Below are 7,659 nucleotides of genomic sequence, written 5' to 3' on the forward strand. Positions count from 1 at the left end.
CTTAAATGCAGATGACCTACCTATATACATCGAAACATTAAAACTCTACCAAAGGTAAAATTAATCCTAGTACTGGTGAGGCAGAGATAGGCAGATCTCTGTGAGTTCAAGGCCAGCCTAGTCTGCATAGTGAGTTCCAAGACAGCCAGTGCTATAAAGAGAGAGACCCTGTCTCAAAAAAGGGGGCGGGGGGAGAAAGAAAGAAAGAAAAGAAAAAATTCAAAAAGTAAAATAAAATGCGCCAATAAACCTTTAGAACTGATAAAGTAATTTAGTGAGGCTGCACAGTACAAAGTCCATATTCAAAAACCAATTAATTTCATGTTCAAATAGTGAAAATGTTGACAAAGAAATAAACAGGTGATCTGCTCACAGAGATTTCAACACACACACACACACACACACACACACACACACACACAAAATTAAAAATTATCTAGGAATGCATTTAACCAAGGAAGTACATGATCTTTACAATGCAATTTGTAAAACACAGAGGCAAGAAATTGAAGCAAATACAAAAACATGGAAAAATATCCCATGTTCATAGATGTCAAAAATTAAGATTGTTAAAAGTTACCATACTACCCAAAGGATCTAAAGAGTCGATCCAATCCCTATCAAAACAGTAATAACTTCCCTCACAATATTCTTTAAAGAAATAGAATAACTGGTACCAGATTTTAGATAAAGTCAGAAAAGATCCTAAAAGCCATCCACAGGGGACTGGAGAGATGGCTCAGTAGTTAAGAGCGCTAACTGCTCTTCTAGAGATCCTGAGTTCAAATCCCAGCAATCCCATGGTGGCTCACAACCATCTGTAGTGAGATCTGATGCCTTTTTCTGGTGTGTCTGAAGACAGCTACAGTGTACTTATATATAATAAATAAATAAATAAATCTTTTTTTAAAAAAAGCCATCCACAGGCAAAATTACCAAAACATGAGGTATTATAATTCATTATCTCATACTATAAACAGAAAAGAGGGAGTGAGGGGAAGGGTTGGGTGTCAATCAAAAGTAACAAACTATAAAAATAAAAAGGAGATCTAATATTTAATAAGCTAATTAAAAATAAAAAATAAAATAGAGGTAACCTATTTAGGTGGATTGAAGTCGAAACTTCTTTTAGAAAGTTAATTATGCCAAATGATGTTTCACTGGAGCACACAGGTGAAAGGACGTCTCGCTAAAGCAAACACACGAAAGACTCTTTTCCTGAAGCAGACACAGGTTAAAGGATGCTTTGTTATTGCAAACACATGAAGGGACGCTTGATAAAAGAGCATAAATATCCCCCACAGACGGGGTGGGAGACAAGCACTGAGCTTTGGTGGAGTTTTCTCTGCCCCTCATTTTTCTTCGCTAACAACACACATGTATTGGTTTGCCTTGCACAGAACCGTTGAGCTCAACCTGTGAGAATGCTGTCATTGAAAGAAGCTCGCCCAAGTACTGCTCGTGAGGCTCCTGCAGCAGCTTGCTGCTTCAGCAGTCTCCCCTCAGGCTGGTTGGCAAGCCTGGTGCAGTTTCTTCAGGATTAAACTACAGCTGCCTGGTGTCTGCTTGCTGAAAGAATTAGACGACAGTTGCCTGTTCGTGCCTGGTGTCTGCCTGCCTAGAGGAGTGGTCCGCAGCTGCTGAGTCATATTTGCTGTTCGCTATGGGACTGAACTGCTGCTGCCCAAGAAGATGGAGCTCACCCCAAAGAACTATTGCTGAACAGGTCCACTCCCCCCACATCCTAATAACTTTTCTCTTCCACCACCTCTGCTGGGTGGTGGGCTAGAGGAGAGGTCAAACCCTTATTAAAAGTAGGTTGCAGGGCTGGAGAGGTGGCTCAGTGGTTAGAGCACTGAGTGCTCTTCCAGAGGTCCTGAGTTCAAATCCCAGCAACCACATGGTGGCTCACAATCATTCTGGTGTTCTTGACTGAAGAAAGCAACAGTGTACTCACAAAAGATAAATAAATTATTTTTAAAAAAAAAAAAAAGTAGGTTGCAAAAAAATTGTGCCTGCAGTGGGTAGAGCAGCTTTGAAAGCTCAAAGTCTATTAAATGAGAATCTTGGTGCCAGATAGTCTACCTCCCTGTAAGTTATTTGTCAGGGAGGTCCCAGAGGCCCCCAAAACGATACAGGCCCTTACCACTATTGTTTGCTATGGTGGTTTGAGTATGCTTAGCTTGAGGAGGTGTGTCACTGTGGGGGTGGACTTTAAGAGACCTTCCTCCTAGCTGCCTGGAAACTAGTCTTCTGTTTGCCTTTGGAACAAGCTATAGAACTCTCAGCCCCTCCTGCACCATGCCTGCCTGGATGCTGCCACGCTTCTTGCCTTGGTGATACTGGACTGAACCTCTGAACCTGTAAGCCAGCCCCAATTAAATGTCCTTTATAAGAGTTGCCTTGGTCATGGTGTCCCTTCACAGCAATGTAAACCCTAACTAAGACCATTGCCCAACAGAACTACATAGAAAGGCAGGTTGCTGAAGAGATCACATCTCTTTGTTACAGAACAGAGAGAACTCAAGCCAGGCTGGACGTTTCCTCCTTGCTAGCTGTCACCCACAGTGTCTAAAGGCACTGTGCAGGCTGTTAGAGAGAACTGTTCTCAACGGTCTTACTCAGATGTGGACCCTGGGTCCAACCATGCCCGCAGGTCAGGCAAGGTGAGCCCACTCGTGCAATAGGGGAACGGCTGTTGTGGACTTGACAGAGTCAGTTCCCTGACAGAGTCTGATTCCACCTCCATGGCTGGGAACTCAAAGGCCCTAGTGAGGAAGCATCTGGTGTTGTGCTGAACAGACAGGATACAACATCAAATTACCATCTAAATAACCATGTCTACGGCCATGGGCTAGTGCTGCTGCCCTCTTTGCTGTAAGAACAGATTTTACAGTGCTCCGCAGAGATGCATTCCGGCCAAGGTCCTGAGAAGAAACAACTGTTGAAAGCCCAGCCATAGATGGGACTGTTCTACCCGGCTCCTCTGAAGCTCAGGAAACATTGAAGAAGGGGTGGAAGGAACTCTAAGAACCAGAGGAAGGCAAGGAATGGGGTGGGGCACTGAGCGTTGAGCTTAAAATAGCTGGTGAATCTTGAACTTAACGCTGTATCACCTATACAGGATTGGGGCAGTTACACCCTGTCATAGAAGGAGTAGAGGCTTATGGGACTCTCTCTCCCTGAGGATTTATACAAAACCAACGGTTGCTAGCATGCAGGGAGACATCTTCAGTGGTATAGCCACTCATAAAGGGCGCATGCTTCTGTAAACACCCTAATGAAATCCATAGGGGCTCACACACACACACACACACACACACACACACACACACGTAGTAGAAGGGAGAGAAAAAGGATTTTTATGAATGGGAAGGAGGACAAGAAAGAGGACTAGGGGATGAAAGTATCAAACCGTATTATTAAAAATTAAAATTTGGGGGCTGGGGATTTAGCTCAGTGGTAGAGCGCTTACCTAGGAAGCGCAAGGCCCTGGGTTCAGTCCCCAGCTCTGAAAAAAAGAACCAAAAAAAAAAAAAAAAAAAAAAAGAAAATTTGATCATGAGATCCTTTCGGTTCATAAAGCGTGATGACTGGGTGTTTGTGCCATTGCATGCAGGACATGTGCAATCCACTAAACCTTGTTACGACATGGGCACATTACCCATCTGACACGAAAAGGAAAAAATGTGATCATGAAACCCTTTGTTACATACAGTTAATACATACTAACAAAAAAAATTCAAAACGCACCACAAAATGGTAGAAACCAAAATAGCACAGTGCTGGCATAGAAAGTCAGAGAGGCAGGAGAAATAAACCACGTAGTTGTAGGCCAACTAGTTTTCCATAACAATATTTGAGAAAGTCTCCGTAATGAATGGTGCTGAAGAAAAAATCCAGGCCTCTCTTCATCAAGGTTAAAAGTCAACTTAAAATAGATTTTAAAAACTTAAATAAATTCCATCTAAGCCATGAAACTATAGAAGGAAACAGAAGTGCTCCGGGCCACTGGCCTGGAAAAAAAGTAGTGAAATCCCCAAGACACAGGCAACGGATGCAAAAATTAAACAATGGGATTACATAAGACCAAGATGCCCCTTACAGTCGGAAAGACAGCCAGAGTGAAAAGACGACTGGAGAATAGGAGCAAATGTTTGCAAACGTTTGACAAGGAGCTAAATTCAAAATACATGAGGGACTCGACATCAGAAGCTGAAAATATTAAAAATCCAAAATCATCTGATCTTAAAAATGACTGTACCTGAAAATTTGACATTTCTAAAAGGAGTACAAAGAACAACCAACAGATATGTTTGTTTGTTTTTTTTTAAATCCTCAATATCACTAATCAGCAGAGAATGAAAACTGACCCACAAAGGGAAGTCATCAAACCCTGGTCACAGTGGTCACTTAGCAGCTATGCTACCCATGTCCCTTCATGAAGAAGTCTGTTGAAGTTTCTCATTCTTTGTGTTACTGCGAGATTACAACTCCCTCATGGCTGTACTGTATCCATATAGGACAATCTTAGCTTCTCTCACAGAGAGAGGCTATATCCATGTGTCCTCTGACTTGGAAGCTGAGATTTTATGTCTATATCTGTTTACCCACTGTGGGGAGCAAAGAGCAAAGACCAACAAGTTTCTTCATCTCTAACTTTAGTGCCATAGAGCTAGCCTCGAAGCACCCGCTAAGTTTAATAGAAGTGTCAGATCGATTCAACTATCACATCCTCTGTGGTAATTAGGACGAACCAGTGGCCTTTTGCACAGTAGGCATACACCCTACCATTTCGCATAGGTGTGAAAGCTCAAGGTTGACAGAAAGAGTCTCCTCATTCTCTACATCAACAGAAAGCAAGGTGCCCAGGGTCTGTTGTGTATGCTCTCTCTCCCAGTGACAGCTGCCAAGTCTTTAAGGAGACTTGTAATAGCAGTTTTATGATAACCAGTCTCCAAGCCAGTGAGGATAATACTTCTAATGAGCTCTAGTCCATTGGTGAGAGCTATATAAGTTGACACTTAAATGTGAAAAGTTCTGAGAAATCTGGGACTATACCTGATACTGTGTTGACACTCCAGCAACAGCTTCATATACAAAGATTCTGCTAGAGTAAATGTTTATTTTTTCGTTCTCTCATGTGTATGTGTGGGCATGTGTGAAAGCTCAAGGTTGACATAAAGAGTCTCCTCATTCATTGAGGCAAGGTCTCTCAATCGAACCAGAGCTCACTGATTGAGCTAGCCTCGCCCCCCCCCCCCATTCCTTGTCTCTGCCTTCCAAGCACTGGGATTATAGGCAGGCCACTATACCCATCTGGCATTTATGTGGGTCCTGGGGATTGAACTCTGTCCTTGGGAAGTACTCTTGTACTTGGGAAGCAAGGACTTTAACCATTCAGTCATCAATCCAGCCCTGGTGTGGCCTTTAATAATAATAAACGAAATTGAGAGAAATGTCACTTACTTTAACCCTGACAATTTCAGGTGGAAAGCAAGATCTGCCTGCTTTTTCCTCACTGTGAGAAATGGCTGAGCATCGTCCCAGACACCGCTGCTTTTATTTTGAATTGATAAACTCCAAAGATATTGAGGTGAATTAAGGGATTTTCCTTCTTATCAATGTCTTAGAATCCAGCTAATAGCAGATGAAAGAGTCCAATGCACAGGATTGATTTTTTTTTCCCTAGGCATTTACAAGAAAGCGGCCACTCAATGTCCAGGAAGAATAGCATCTCATTTCTCTCCCTTTGTCTGCGCTGGCTGGTAACCTACAAGAATCCGAGAACAGCCGGAACTGAAAGGTCAAGCTGGAAGGTGTACTCATCTCCAAAGAGGTCACATAAATCCTTGAATTACCTGAGATAACAAAAGCCCACTGAAAACACCAGGGAAGTCATGTGATTCCGCTGACTCCGCTGGCTGCTCCCGCTACTCTTACAAGACCGCCCTGGCACTGTAGAAAAAAAAAAAAAAAAAAAAAAAAGAGTACATTGAGTACATTGCCTGCCTTCGGATCCCTTTCCCCTAACTGGACCACCTTTTCTAGGTTCAATAGGAAAGAATGCGGCCTGGTTCTAGGGCAAGTTGATTTACCAACCCGGGTTGATCCCCATGGAGAAAGGGAGGTGGGAGGAGAGGAGAAGAGGTGGGAGGGAGAGACTGGGAGGAGAGCAGGGAGGAGAATCTGGGATCCGGAAATAAAATTTTAAAATTAATTAATTAATTAATTAATTAAAAGCAAAGGCCTAATGGCCCCTAGAATCATTTGCCTTGGTTGTTCTCCACCTGTGTAATCTTGGGGAACGTTTTTTTAGAATTTCCTTATGTATAGGACTACTAAGGGAGATTTAAATTTAAATTTAAATTTTGCAAATGCCAGTTCAACCTTTGCTACTTCGGAGGGACGACAGCCATGCCGCCACCCGATGAGGGAGCTCAGAGCAGCAGACTCCACTTTGTAGACGCCTGCTCTATTGGGCAGAGCCGGCCAATGCCACAGGCAGAGGAAAAGCTGGTACTTCATTATACGTAACCCGCCCACGCTCCTCTTCCTTGTCATCTCCTTCATGTTTTTCCTCTCTCTTGTTCTCTTTTCTTTCCTCCTCCTCCTCCTCACCCTGTACCTCAAGATAGATAGAATGTATCCAATCCATTCTCCAGGCCAGACCTTGCCGCTCTGAACACTAGGCCTAAATACCCAACAGCCATTTAAAGTCTCCACATCTGTGTGCATAAACCCTCAGCCTCCTCATTCCCAGCCTGACTCACCACTCCCCACCCACCCTCTTGCCTACCACCTGCTGGTGCCTCAGAAAAGCCCATTTTAAGTAATGGCACCATTATCTGCCCAGATTCCAAGGGCAAACAAGAGGAGACAACTCAGCACTTCCTGTCCGTCAGCTCCCGCGCACCTCTGGCATCCGGCTCTCAGGCTCTCACCTGCCCACCTCCTCGGTCCTGAGCCTGCCTCCTCTGGCTCCTGCTGGTATCTAGATCTCCGTTTCTCTCTCTCTCTCTTGACTTGTAACTCCTTTTATTGTTTTTTTTTTTAATGCGTTCCAAAATTTTCCTTTCACATGAACTTCCAAATCGTTAATTTTGCTTTCAATTTGGCAAACTCCTCTTTGACTTTTAAAGTTAAAAATCACCGCTTCTGTTGGTTTTAGTCTTTTTGTTCCAAGTCTTTGGTATACATGTAATTGTTTTTGTCTTGGGGGAATTTGTTTTGTTTGTTTTTAATAAGATTCAAGTTCATCTCCTCCATTAGCTGTCATGAAAGCAGTTTCTTCTCATGGAGTTTTTGCCACCCTCTGATGTTATCACTGAAAACACCTCAGTGCCCTGAATTTTTTTCTTTGTGAGTTCTTGACTCTGTATTGTCCTGGATCCCAAGTCCAGCTATAAAAATGGCAATGACTTCAGGAGCCCTGGAAAGGGATGCATCCGAGATGCCAGGTAGGTGACAGGACACACACACACACACACACACACACACACACACACACACACACACACCAGAGGGGGTGAGGACCTCTGCATGAAGTCTGCTGCTGGTTGGGGATTTAGCTTAGTGGTAGAGCACTTGCCTAGCAAGCGCAAGGCCCTGGGTTCGGTCCTCAGCTCCAGAAAAAAAAAAAAAAAAGAAGTCTGCTGC

The 7,659-nt window shown here is 43.4% G+C and overlaps 1 non-coding gene across 1 annotated transcript; it reads left to right on the plus strand.

Annotated features, from left to right (window-relative positions):
- Nucleotides 1-3,566: 3,566 nt before the first annotated feature.
- Nucleotides 3,567-3,674, plus strand: LOC120096426 (small nucleolar RNA U13). The gene has a single exon (XR_015636437.1). It is a non-coding gene; the product is annotated as a small nucleolar RNA U13 (small nucleolar RNA).
- The last annotated feature ends 3,985 nt before the right edge of the window (nt 3,675-7,659 follow it).

The sequence above is a fragment of the Rattus norvegicus genome, chromosome 13, assembly GCF_021556685.1.
Source record: "Rattus norvegicus strain SHRSP/BbbUtx chromosome 13, alternate assembly SHRSP_T2T, whole genome shotgun sequence".
Classification (NCBI taxonomy): domain Eukaryota; kingdom Metazoa; phylum Chordata; class Mammalia; order Rodentia; family Muridae; genus Rattus; species Rattus norvegicus.